We start from the raw sequence: 14,167 nt of genomic DNA on the forward strand, positions 1-14,167 counted from the left end.
ATTGTTATGTATTGAATATTCAATAAATGTTACTCCTTTGACCCCACTCTATCTTATACCATTTTTCCTTCTGCAATATCAAGTAATTCAAATAATTTAAAAGGGGATGATGCTCTTTGGTCTAATGATTAAGTGGTTGGTTGGCGTGGCCACATTCCACATAGAAAAGCCTGCTCTCAATTCCAGCTTCCTATTAATGCTGACCCTGAGAAGTAGCAGAAAATAGCTAAAGTAGTTCAGTTCCCACCATGCACATGGAGGACCTGGATTGAGTTCCATGCTCTCTTTTTTTTGCCTGGCCATGCTCTACTCATTCTAGGCATTTGAGCAGTGAACCAGTGCACGGGGAGTCTCTGCCTTTCTGTCTGCCTATTTCTGTGTTTCCTTATTTCTCAAATAAAATTTAAAAAAAATTAGAAAAGAATTTGGACTTTTTGGAGGAGGGGAACATAATTATTAATAAAATTTTCTATTTGTTACTATTAATTTTTATTAATATAAAGAGAAAAGATTTCATATGTTTCATAGGTACAATTCTAATGTAGCTATAATTCCCTCCCCCTCTTCCCTTCTCTCTCAAACCCCCTTCCTTTTTTTGTTCTTTTTTCTTTTATTATTGCAAAGATATCATTTTAATCCATTTTATACTCACAGGCATAATTCAACACTAACTATATAATTTAATAAGCAAAAACTAAGAAGAATACAATTCCACTGGACTATAAACAATGACTAATAATGACAAACATCAAAAGGTGTCAATTTCATTCTTATATATTTTTAATATTCTATATTAACTGGCACACAGAGAAAATATACAATATTTGTTTCTTTGAACCTGGCTTATTTCACTAAGCATATGTATTTCCACTTGCATCCATATTGTTGCAAAAGACAGGGTTTCATCCTTTTTATGGCTGAGTAATATTCTATAGTGTATATATACCATATTTTATTTATTGAGTAATTGGTTGATGGGCATCTGGGTTGATTCCATATCATAGCCATTGTGAATTGAGTCCAGTAAACATGAGGGTACAGATAAGTCTTTCATATGCTGATTTTATTTCATTTAGATAAATTCTAGGAGTGAGAAGTTTGGATCATACAATAGATTTCTTTTCAGATTTCTGTGGAATCTCCATACTGTCTTTCATAATGGTTGTACTAGATACCTTTTTCCCCACAGCATCAGCAGAATTTATTATTTTTTAGATTTCTGGATGATAACCATTCTGAGGTGAGGTGAAAACTCATTGTGGTTTTTATTTGCATATCCCTGATGACTAGTGATCCTGAGCATTTTTCATGTTTGTGTAGGTCATCTGTATTTCACCCTTAGAAAAATGCCTGTTCATGTCCTTTACCCATTTCTTAATTGGACTGTTTTCATTGTTGTAGTTGAATTTCTTGAGCTCTTTATGGATGCTGGCTATTAACCCTTTAGAAGTTGCATAGTTTGCAAATATTTTCTCTCATTCCATTGATTGCCTGTTCATGTTGTTGAGTGTTTCCTTTGAAGTGCAGAGGCTTCTTAGTTTGATGTAGTCCCATTTTTTCTGGTTTTTATTTAATTGCCTATGCTTCTGGGGTCTTTTCCAAGAAGTCTCTGTCATGCTAATATCTTGAAGAGTTTCTCCAATGTTTTCCACTAGTATTTGATGTATCAGGTCATAGATTTAGAACCTTTATCTGTTTAGAGTTGGTTTTTATATAAGGTGTAAGGTAGGGGTCTTGTTTCATACTTCTGCACATGAAGATCCAATATTCCCAGCACCATTTGTTGAAAAGATAGTCCATTTCTCCAGGCATAGATGTTTAGTTTATATGTCAAGGATTTGTTGTTTGAAGATGAGTGGATTAATTTCTGAAGTTTCTATTCCATTTCATTGGTCTACATGTCTGTTTCAGTGCCACTACCATACTGTGTTAATTATAAGTGTCCTGTAGTATCTCTTGAAATCTGGTATTGTGATGCCTCCAGCTTTGTTTTAGTTGTAGAAGATTTATTTAGCTATTCAGAGTCTCTTGTGTTTCCATATGAATTTTTTTTTTGACAGAGTGGACAGTGAGAGAGAAGGAGAGACAGAGAGAAAGGTCTTCCTTTGCCATTGGTTCACCCTCCAATGGCCACTGTGGCCGGCGCGCTGTGGCTGGCGCACTGCGCTGATCCAAAGGCAGGATCCAGGTGCTTCCCCCTGGTCTCCCATGGGGTACAGGGCCCAAGCACTTGGGCCATCCTCCACTGCACTCCCTGGCCATAGCAGAGAGTTGGCCTGGAAGAGGGGCAATCGGGAAAGAATCCAGTGCCCCGACTGGGTCTAGAACCCAGTGTGCCAGCGCCACTAGGCGGAGGATTAGCCTGTTGAACCCCAGCACCAGCTTCCCATATGAATTTTAACATCATTTTCTTCTAGAACTGATAATAATGTCATTGGTGTTTCGATTAGGATCACATTGAATCTGTACATTGCTTCAATAGTATAGACATATTGATGATATTAATTCTCCCAATCTACAAACATGGGAGATTTTTCATTTTTGTGTCTTCTTCTATTTCTTTCTTTAATGCTTTATAATTTCATCACAGGTATTTGCCCTCCTTGATTAAGTTTATTACAAGGAATTTAATTTTTATAGCTATTGTGAATGGGATTGGCCTTAGAAGTTCTTTCTCAGCTATGGCATTATCTGTGTCTACAAATGCTATTGATTTTTGTGTATTAATTTTATATGCTGCAACTTTACCAAACTATTTTATGAGTTCCAAAAACTCTTAATGGAGTCTTTGGTTCCCCATTATACAGAATAATGTCATCTGCAAATAGGGAGAATTTGACTTTCTCCTATCCAATTTGGATCCCTTTGCTTTATTTTGCTTGTCTAATGGATCTGGCTGAAACTTTCAGGGTTATATTGAAAGACAATCATGAAAATGGGCATCCTTGTTTAATTCCAGATCTTAGTGGGAATGCTTCCAGCTTTTCTCCATTCAATTAGATGCTGGCTGTGGGTCTGCCTTGATTATCTTGAGGAATGTTCCTTCTATATGCAGTTTGCTTAAAATATTCATTATGAAATGATGTTATATTTTATCAAGTGCTTTCTCTAAATTTATTGAGATAATCATATGGCTTTTGTTCTTCATTTTGTTAATGTGATGTATCATATGTATTAATTTATGAATGATGAACCATCCTTGATGCATACCAGGAAAAAAAATCCCACTTGGTCCAGGTGAATAATCTTTCCAATGTGTTGTTGTATTTAATTAGCTCATATTTTGTTGAGGACTTTTGAATCTATGTTCATTGGAGATATGCTCTATAGTTTCATTTCTGTGCTGTTTCTTTTTCTGCTTTAGGAATTATGGTGATTCTGGTTTCATAGAAAGAGTCTGGGAGGAACCCATTCCATTTAATTGTTTTGAATAGCTTTAGAAGTTTTGGAATTTGTTGTTTTTTAGATGGTGATAGGGTCTTTATTCTTGATTCACTTTCCATCTTTGTTATTGGTCTGTTTAGGTTTGTTTTCTCTGTCTTCGTGACTCAATTTTGATAGATTGTGGTCAATCTATTTCATCTAGGCTCCCCAGTTTGTTGGCATACAGCTCTTTGTGGTAATTCCTGATGCTTCTTTTGATTTCTATGGTATCTGTTGTTATATTTCCTTTTTATATCTGATTCTAATGTTTCATGTCTTCTCCAACTTCTTTTATTTCACTTGACCAATGGTGTATCAATTTGTTTATTTTTCTAAAAAAACAGCTCTTCATTTCACTGATCTTTTGTGATATTTTGTTCCAATTTTGTTTATTTCTTCTCTGATTTTAATTATATCTTTCCTGTTGCTACTTTTGGGTTTGGTTTGTTTTTGTTTTTCTAGGTCCTTGAGATGCATTGTTACATCATTTATGATGCCTTTCCAGTTTGTTGATGTAGGGACTAATTACTAAATCTTTCCTCTTAACACTGTCTTTGCTGTATCCCCTAAGTTTAAGTTTTGATATGTTGTATTGTCATCTTCATTTGTTTCCAGGAATTTTTTTTATTTCATTTTGATTTCTTCCATGACCACTGTCCATTCAGGAATATGTCATTCAGTCTCTGTGTATTTGTGTATTTCCTAGAGTTTCTTAAGTAGTTGTTTTCCAGCTTTATTCAATTGTGGTTAGGATAGATATATGATATAACTCCAATTTTTTGAAATTGTTGAGGTTTGCTTAATAGCCTAGCATATGGTCTATCCTAGAAAAAGTTTCATGCACTGATCAAATGAATGTGTTTTCTGTATGTGTGGGATGAAGTTTTTTGTAGATATCATTAGTTCTGTTGTTTCTTTGCAGATTTTTCGCCTAGTTGATCTGGCCACTGAAGAAATTGGGATGTTGAAGTCTCCCATTATGATTGTTATAGAGTCTGTGTCTCACTTTAATTTCATTAACATTTGTTTTAAATAGCCTGGTGCCCTGGCATTGGGTGCATATATATTTACTAGAGTCATATCTTCCTGTTGAATTGATGCCTTAATCATGACATAATGCCTTTCTTTGTTTTAACAGTTTTGTGTTATAGTTTCATTTGTCTGATATTAGGATGGCCACATCTACTTGGATTTGCTTTCCATTAATTTGGAATCTCTTTTTCCATCCTTTCACTTTCAGTCTGCATATATCTTTATTGGTGAAGTGTGTTTCTTGTAGGAAGCAAATGGACGGGTCTTGTTTTTTAATCTATTCAGCCTTTTATTGGAGAATTTAGTTTTTTACATTCAAGGTTATTGTTGAGAAGGAACAACTGGTCCTGCCACTTTTCCATAAATATCCCTATTGTTTGATTTGGATTTCCTTTGTACGTTTACTAGGAGACTTTCTGCCTTCACATTATTTAATAATGATGACTGTCATTTTCTGTTTCTGTGTGTAACACATCCTTAAGTATCCTTTGTTAGGCTGGATTAGTAGTGACAAATTCTTTCAATTTTTGTTTGTTATGAGAGGTCTTTATTTCACCTTCATTTATAAATGAGAACCTTGCTAGGTATAGTATTCTAGGTCTCTCCTAGCCTGTAGGGTTTCTTATGAGAAATCTGTAGTCAATCTAGTTGGATATCCTCTGAATATAGTCTGGCGAATCTCTTGTGAACATTTTAGAAACTTTTTCTTGACGTTTTGCTGCTAAAAATTTGACTCTTATGTGTCATGGTGAAGGTCTTTTCTGATCATGTCTGTTCAGAGTTCTATGTGCTTCTTGTACTTGATATTGCTTTCTTTCTACAAATTAGTGTAGGCTTTTGCAATTATTTCACTTCAGAGACCTTTCTAATCCATTCTGTCTTTCTATACCTTCAGGAATTCCTTAGGCACATATATCTGGTTGTTTGAGACTATCTCATAAATCTCAAACACTATTTTCAGTTTTTCTAATTGTTCTTACTTTGTGTGTGCATGCGCGCTTGTGTGTGTGTGTGTGTGTGTGTGTGACTGAGATATTCCAAGGATTTTCTTCTAGATTGGATATCCTTTCTTCTGCCTCACTAATTTTTTTGGTTAAGGCTTTCCATTTTATTCTCTATTTGACATATTGAATTCTTTATTTCTAATATTTCTTTTTGGTTTCTCTTCAGTATATCTCCCAGCAGGATTTTTCATCCACATCATGCATGGATTTCTTTATATCATGTGTTTGCTTGTGTGTGCTTTTCAGTAATCTTGTGACCATTCTTTAAATTCCTTTTCAGGTTTTTCATCAGTCTGTTCCTCTTCACATTCTTATATTGAAGTGTTGTATTCTTTCTGTGAAGTCATATTATCATTTGCAAAAAGACTTGTTGTTTGTCTCCTCTGATGACCTGTATCTTTGAAATATTTCTTTGTGGCCTAGTGGAGTGCCTGCTCCTTGAGATATCAGAGGTGTATGCTGGGTAAGAACAAAGAGCTCCTGTTAGCTTTCAAGGATGGGGCAAGGGTCCAGCATGACACCCAAGTAGGGCATGATAGATCTCCTCTATTATCATCGGTAGGGAGGGCATGATCATGTCAGCTGGTGTGAACATTGCCACACCTCTTGTCTACCAAGATGATCAGTGGCCAGTGTGAGCCCATAATGGTTACATACCCCACCCACATATGTGCATGGACCCCACAAAGGATCTGTGCAGTCTTCTGTGTAAGCACAGAACCCTTTGCAATCACCCACCCCAGTTACTTGGGGAACTCTGAGCATCTGAAGCCAGGCATAGTGATTGCACGGAGACCCAGCTACACCCCGCACCCTATTGTGCAATCACAGAATTCTCACAGTCATAGCATGCAGGGCTCCCACCATTACAGGGAGCAGGGATCTACTCTCAGCCATGCAAGCCTCCTCTGTCCATGGAGAGAACTGAGGTATTCTCAGAGCCAGCTGCCTGTTGTTGTTCCATCTTGGCAATTTGAGTATGGGCGTCCATGATAGATTGAGAGAGGGGAGTGCCTTACAGATTTAAGTGGGCACCCTGCTCTCTGTCAACCCTGCAGGCCAGACTCAAAGTCAATGGAGACCATAGGTTTATCCCTCCAATTAAATCCCCTGGTCATGCTCTTGCATGAATTGCAGCAGCCTCTACTTTGGTTACTAAAATGACCCTTCCTCCCTGCTAGTCACTAGATGTTCTTATTGGGGATGAGGAGAAAGAAATGTGTCCTCTCTTCATGGTATTAGGTGGGCATCCTGCCCCTGCTAGTGCTCCAGGCCAAATGCAAAATCAGTGTGGTCTACAAGGCTGTCCCTCAGGCAATATCACCAGTGATAAGGGCTGCCACAGATTTCTCTCACCTTGCTCCAAGAAGATGGTGTCGTCTTCAGCCCCCAGCTGGAGGATTTGATGGTGTCCCTATTTGCTGTTACATGTTTGTACTGTCCATGCTGCTCTTTGACTCTCCCATAGGAACATCTCTGTGACTCTGCTTTACTTCTATTATCTTCCAGCAGGCAAAATCAACATATCTTTTCCCTATTCAGCCATCTTGGATTCCCCTTAATGCGATTTTCCTCATGCTTTGTGTGTGTAGCATATTATGTTCTGGTGCATTAAAGAACCAAGATTTTATATTAAGTTGTGGCTTCTGATAGGATAATATTTCCTTCACATGGATGATAGACATTTCCGTTCAATCAACTCAAGAGTATGTTGTCTTTCAGATGTTAAAATAAATGCTTTATTACCCATAGGAATGTCTTAAAATATCATGGACCATATCAAATACATGGGGACAAAGACTATGTTTAACCATATCCAAATGCATTATCTTCTGTTAAAATATTTTTATACTTGGTTCCTAACCATGAAAAATACAGATATTCTTTGACCTAGCTTGGCCATTTGGTAAATATTATTAAGACATTAAGATGTCTCTGAAATATTATTTTGCTTATCTTTTTAGATTGTATTTTTTTTTTCATAATTTAGCTGAGGACCTGGGAGTTATTAGGAATACTTGGATGGTGCCATATTCCCTCATTCCTTTTAGATGCCTCATCTTCCTTCCTTATTCTGGTCTAAAATTTTCCTACATTTTGAGTTTAATCCCTCTCTTGGATAGGAAATACATGAAGACACTGTGACTTGGATAATATATAGTAATCTTTTATCTTGAATTAATGACTCTCAAAACTTGCCCAGTTAGCTTCTTTGGATCCCTGCTCCAGGTGCCCAAATGAACTGCCACATGGTTCTGATTTTGAAACCATTTGTTCACTTTGTTGCAATTCCCTCTGTTCCCTACAACTTGAGTCACCTTTACTTAAAGCCCTAGTCCCACACTAGGTTATGGAAATAGCTTGACTCTCAATGGGAAAAATATGTGTACTTGTAAACCTATAAAAACTCTACGTTATATCAGCTGTGTTCTTGGTTTTGTTCTGAATGTTAGCATGTTTCAAATTATCAAGGGATGTGCAACAGTTAACTAGGTTTTATTTTCATTCCATTTAGCTTGAGTGCGTTTCTTGGTTTTCTTCTCTAGATCTTCCTAAGTTGATCTTATTCTGTGTGGTTCAGTTGGGAGGTGACATCCTGACTGTGTATCCCAGTTCACTTTGATTCCAGTCTACCCAACATTGACTTATGACCTGTATTGATTATTGCAAAATACTATTGCCTGCTTCCACCATGACTATGTTTGACGTCTGCTATTTGTTTCTAGTAATAGCTCATAGTTGGACACAGCTCACCTACAGGAAGAAGATTGTCCCAAGCAAGTCTTCCTTATGCCAGATTCTGGCTCTCTCTTAAATGCTCTATATTCTTGGTGACTGAACCCAGTTCTGACTTTCTGCTTTAAATTTATCTCTTAGCTGGATCTTTCAAGTTCCAAATTGTATTATAATTTCCTACAAAGGACACTGAGTTTGAATAATTTTTTGTGCTTATAAGAACAAAGATTTAAAATGTTAAATTGTAGCTAAGCAGTGCCTAAATGTGTCCTTTGGCAAAATTTTATTATAGGTCAAGAGCGCTAGGAATGTTCCTCCACTGCCCCAGGAGGCAACCTTCTTTCTCCCTTAACTCTTCTTCCAATTGGTTCTGTAATTTCTAACTGCCCCAGATCATCCCAATTGGGAGTTGACAGAAAAAGCTTTATCATATTTCTTCTCCTAGAACATTTGCATGATAAAAAGCCTCAGGTAGAAAGGATCTTTGAAGGATTTGAAGTTTTTATTGCCCTTCCTACTGTATTATATTATAGAAAAAATATTTTCTACAATTTTGACTCAATTAATTAAACTGATTGAAATAATAGGACAAACATGTGGCTATTATACTTTTTATTTTAAAAATGATGTGTAAAAATGATTTGTAATGGCAGGAATTTTTAATAAGAAAATAGAAATGACATAATATCAGAATAATGGACAGTATTTTTCACGAATGTTGATTGTCGACATTTTATGTGAAATTTTGCTTTGTATGTGTTTTTGTGCTACAGAGTTTGTCAAATTGACCTAGGTTCACTGTACAGAAACAAAGGGAAGGAAGGCAAGCAAGTGAAAATCAAATGTTAAACTTTTTCCAGGATAGATTTTGAAAATTGTTGAAAATCTAATTTCGTGTGGGTCTATTTATGATGACAAAGCTAAACTTTATGAGTCATATGCTCCTATAGAACAAGAAAGATTGGGAAATCGCTGTCCTTCCATCCATCTACACTTTTCTGTTCTGAGAAATGGCTAGGCTGGTAATTAAGACCACCCTACCCTGGCTTATTCAAAACACAACTCATCTGTACACTTCCTCAAGGACTTCCAAGTTTTGTATGATCTCAGGTTTTCTCTCTGTCTTTTGAGGCATTTCTCAATGAATGCTCTCCCATTCAAGACCTGGATAAAGTAATACCCTTCATTGTCTGGTACATCTTATAATCATCAAAATATCCAAGGAATCGCCTCTCCCTCACCTCTTTGTTATAATCAATTTAGCATTCTCTTCCTACATAGGGAAGCCAAGGAGCAGCAGCAGGTGGACTGGCTACTGTGGCTTCCACTGGCCCTTTAGATCTTGGACCCTCAGCCCTGAGATGACAATTTATTCAACATTGAGCTGGTTGGTATTAGTCTGACAAGAGGACATGTGTCAGAGTGAGTGTCACCTTCACCTACCATGAGTTGGAGGAGAGGTTTTTGGGAGGAGATGAAATTTTTTTCCATGAAATTTTATATTAGAATTTAGCTTATCAAAGTAATAGTTTAAAATCTGGTTTTCCTTATACCTTTAAATTTTATGTACAGACTTTATTATACTGTTTATAAATCTAGTAAACTTTAACATTCAAAATGGAGATTTTTTTTAAAGATTTATTTATTTATTAATTTGAAAGAGAATTAGAGAGAAAAGGAGAGGCAGACAGAGAGAGGTTTTCCATCCACTGGTTCATTCCCCAATAGGCCGCAATGGCCGGAGCTAGGCAGATCTGAAGCCAGGAGCCAGGAGCTTCTTCGGGGTCTCCCACACGAGTACAGGGGCCCAAGGACTTGGGCTCTCTTCTGCTGCTTTCCCAGGCCATAGTAGAGAGCTGAATTGGAAGAGGGGTAGCCGGGACCCAAACCGGTGCCCATATGGGATGCTGGCACTGCAGGCAGCTGCTTTACCTGCTACGCCAGAGCAATGGGCCCACAATGGGTATTGATACCATTCATTCTACTCAAATAATTAGTAACCATTTAAATACATAGTTTCATTTATAAGTGTGTTTTAAATTCTTTTAAATCTTTAAAATTATCTTCAAATTTATTCCTTCTCTTACTTTGCTAAGCTTCCTAGTGTACCCAGTAAATGTAACAACCCATGAGAATCTTCAGAAATTCATAAAAAATTGTATTTATTTTTGTATTGAAATATTTTGAAATTATGAATGGTTTTTTCATAATGCCCATTTTCCACTAACTTTCTGAAGATCACTTGCATATACCTATTTCTGTCTTGTGACAGACACTTTCAAAGTAAGGATATAACTTTATAATTCCAGGCAAGTTGCAGATATCTATCATGTCACAAAAGCTGATGTAGCTTATTGACTTAATGTGTTTTTACTTTGCATGTTGAAGAGAGCATGCACTCTGGCTTATACATTTTTACTTTTGGCCTAACAAATTCAAATTTAGTTGGTATGAAGTAACATCTTGCCAAATACTTTTTACTTTTTAGTCTGAAAAATCTCTATGAAGTTGTAGACAATTCCTTCAATAATCTTTCCCTGATTAATCAAATGTTGGATTATTATTACCTTCTTCTGCTCTAACTATAGCTGTTTTATAGATATTAAAAGGAACTACAATTAGCATTATTCACAATAATGAAGATATGGAATCAACCTAAATTTACATCAGTGTATAAAAAATTTTATGATGTGGCATATATAAACAATGGAATAAAAGAGAAGGAAATCTTGTTCCTTGTGGAAACATGGAAGCATCTGGAAGATATTATCTTTTTTTTAAAGATTTTATTTATTTTATTTCTGAGCTAGAGTTACAGACAGTGAGAGGGAGAGACAGAGAGAAAGGTCTTCCTTCCCTTGGTTCACTCTCCAAATGGCCGCAATGGCTGGAACTGCACTGATCTGAAGCCAGGAGCCAGGTGCTTACTCCTGGTCTCCCACAGAGGTGCAGCAATTGGGTCATCTTCCACTGCTTTCCCTGGCCACAGCAGAGAGCAGCATTGGAAGTGGAGCAACCTGGACTAGAACCGGCGCCCATATGGGATGCCAGTGCTGAAGGCAGAGGAATAACCTACTGCACCATGGCACCAGCACCCTGGAGGATATTATCTTTAGGGGCACAAATCAGGCCCAGGGAAACAAATACAACATGATCTTACATATCTGTGGCATAAAAAATGTTGAAACTCAGAAGATAATAGAGTAGTGGTTATCAAGGGCTGGGGAATTGGAGGGAGGTTGGGGATATGTAAAGGACACAAAATTTCAGTTAGATAACAGGAATAAGTTTAAGAGATCTAGTGTACAACATGGTGAGTATAAATAACAATTTATTTTGTTCTTGTAAATTGATGAGTAGATTTTAAGTGTTCTCACCACTAAAACTGATCTATGTGAAATAATGCATATATTAGCTCTATTGAGCCATTCTACAATGCATACATATTTCAAAGTATCATGTTATATTCCGACTATATGCAAATTTTAATTATTTTAAAAATTAAAAGAGAAAAAGATCTACAGTTGGATTCTGCTTCTTTCATGAATCCATTTGTTTGTAAGATCACAACTTCCCACTTGTATCATCAGTCCACACACACTCCTTCATGGGCTAGCATTTGTAACCCACTGAGAGAGACTGCCACAGCCTGAACTAATGAACAAACCTGAGAACCCAACGCTATCCAAGAGAAGACAGGGAAGCATAGACTGTCTCCTAAATGCTAATGTATTCTTCAAAGATATGTCAACCATGATATGCCAAAAAGAGCCTCAGCTTTTATAAGTATATGGCACCTTTTACAAGGCATGTGATAAAAACTCAGTGATACCATGTGCTTGGAAAACAGGAATTTTTTTTTTCAAGTAAGGATCATAAATCCTATTATATATATATATATATTTCTCATCATTTGAATATGAATCCTATTATATATATATATATATTTATCATCATTTGAATATGAAATAGCAATTAGTTTAAAAGTTAATATCTAGGGTGAATTTTATTTTCAAGGAATGTATTTTAAAGGAATAAAAATTGTATAGAAAACACTGTACAACCAGAAGAGTCCTTCAAATGTTGTGAGTGAGAATATATCACAGAAAGAAATAGTTTAGGGTAATAAAACAACCCAGCTTTGCTAAACAGACTGTGTGACACAAAATATGTATTGCTTCTGGACTAAATTAAATATGACTTAGGAGAATGAGCTAAAGAGACAATTTCTGGGATCGAGGGGCTAGAACCTTTTGCAATAAATAAAATAAATCCTAACAAGCACTCTTTTTTCCTCCTTCAGGCTTTTCCTATTAAAGTGATATATGATTACAAAACAGATACCCAGCTATATCACCGAATAGATTGAATGGGCTGAGGCATATCTCACAACAGTAATTTTGATACTTTGAACTTCTGGAAACACAACTACTTTTGGATAACGAATGGAATTTTAAACTAGAATAGAATAGGATTGTAAAAACTTTAAATCCATATACCTTTTTTTTGAGATTGTGCCTTTTTGAGTCTTTTCACTTTACTTCAAGAGTGAGCTGGATTTACAGTCACTAATCAAATATTGAGGAGTCCTTGGCTGATTGAGGCCAGCTGCCTTTACCCAGCCAGCTGGGCTATAAAACACCTGGGTTGATTCTATCTATTCTGGAGGGGAAGAACAAAGTTGTGCAATACAACTTGGGCAACGACTTCAGCAAGAAAGCCCGTTATGTCTTAAAATCTTCTGTATCTTACAGTTGTCCTAGTGGCTTCTGTCTTTCTCAGTCTTCAACACATCCCCAGTGTTGCCCACGTTCGGAGAGTACAGAGTATTGTTTCCTGTCATCACAGCAATTCATCATCCCCACCATCCACACAAGCTTGTTGGTTGTGGGCTGGCTCAGGATATGTAACGCTCAGGTAACACAGGCATGGCAGCATTTTTCCTTTATACAAACAAAAGGAGTATTCTGCTCTGTTTGGCTTTATGCCCAAGTATACAAAATAACCACAGCTAGGGTAAGGTTGTTGCCGGCAATTGAGTGAACGTTGGTGGCACATTGTAGCCAGCCGCCAGCTATTCTGCTTTTGAAGAGATAAACAGCATCATCTTATGAGAGCATTTTTTCTTTTATTTTTAATTGTCAAATCATGTGTATTCATGGGGAAACCTTATGCACACCATAGAAGATTCTGTCAAGAAACTTACCATACCCATTACCTCAACTTATAATTTTCCGTGTGTGTGGTAAGGACATTGAAGCACTTAGTTGGTGTTGGTATAAATGCATGAAAAAAAGGAGCTGCAGAATGCAACATAAGGAGCAAGGAGGCGAGTGCCAAGAAGCACGTGAAGCATGTGTGTGAGAGGTTAGGTAGGTAGCAGGGGACAAGGAGTCAGCAGTGGGAGGCAAGCTGAACAGGAAACTCCAGCAGAGCAGTTTGGCATCTACAGTGAAGAGCAGGCAGGGGTCAGGGAACTGGAAGGAGATGCCAAGCCAGTGAGGGAAGGCAGCAAGCCCAAGGACAGCCTGAGGTCTCAGGGAAGAGGTCTGAAGAGTTAATGAGAATAGAAAAAAAGGAGAATAACATGCATATGAGTTGAGGAAAGAGGCCCCTTTAACTGATTCCCAGGCCACTCTTTTGGCAGGAGGAAATATCTAGTGGTAGAGGGAGGTATTATACATGTTCAGGCTGGGAGTGGGTAATACAGGATACAATAGTTGTCTGGTCAGTAAACAGGATGCTATGTGTAGCTACATCAATGGTAACCTTGTATCCCCGCCATCTTGCATAGTCACCAGGAGCACTAGCTGAAGCAATGCTTCAGAAAATTTGGACCATCAGACCAGAGACAGACATGAGCAATGTCACCCAGCAGTGTCTGTTTCTGAGACTCACAGATGTGAAGTTGAAGGGTTATGTGCTAGCGAGCAAACGTCCTGGGCTGAGAATTGACCTGACATCCCAAAGAG

General features: G+C 37.2%; 1 long non-coding RNA gene across 2 annotated transcripts in view; it reads left to right on the plus strand.

Annotated features, from left to right (window-relative positions):
- Positions 1-14,167, plus strand: part of LOC103347702 (uncharacterized) — a 465,165-nt gene that overhangs the window by 225,653 nt on the left and 225,345 nt on the right. Inside the window, exon 4 of one of the 2 annotated variants that reach the window (XR_011386711.1) lies at positions 9,477-9,617. The exons of the other annotated variant lie outside the window; for it this stretch is intronic. This is a non-coding gene — a long non-coding RNA (uncharacterized lncRNA). The remainder of the gene's footprint in view (positions 1-9,476; positions 9,618-14,167) is intronic. 2 annotated transcript variants of the gene reach the window in all.

The sequence above is a fragment of the Oryctolagus cuniculus genome, chromosome 2 (genome assembly GCF_964237555.1).
Source record: "Oryctolagus cuniculus chromosome 2, mOryCun1.1, whole genome shotgun sequence".
Lineage (NCBI taxonomy): Eukaryota > Metazoa > Chordata > Mammalia > Lagomorpha > Leporidae > Oryctolagus > Oryctolagus cuniculus.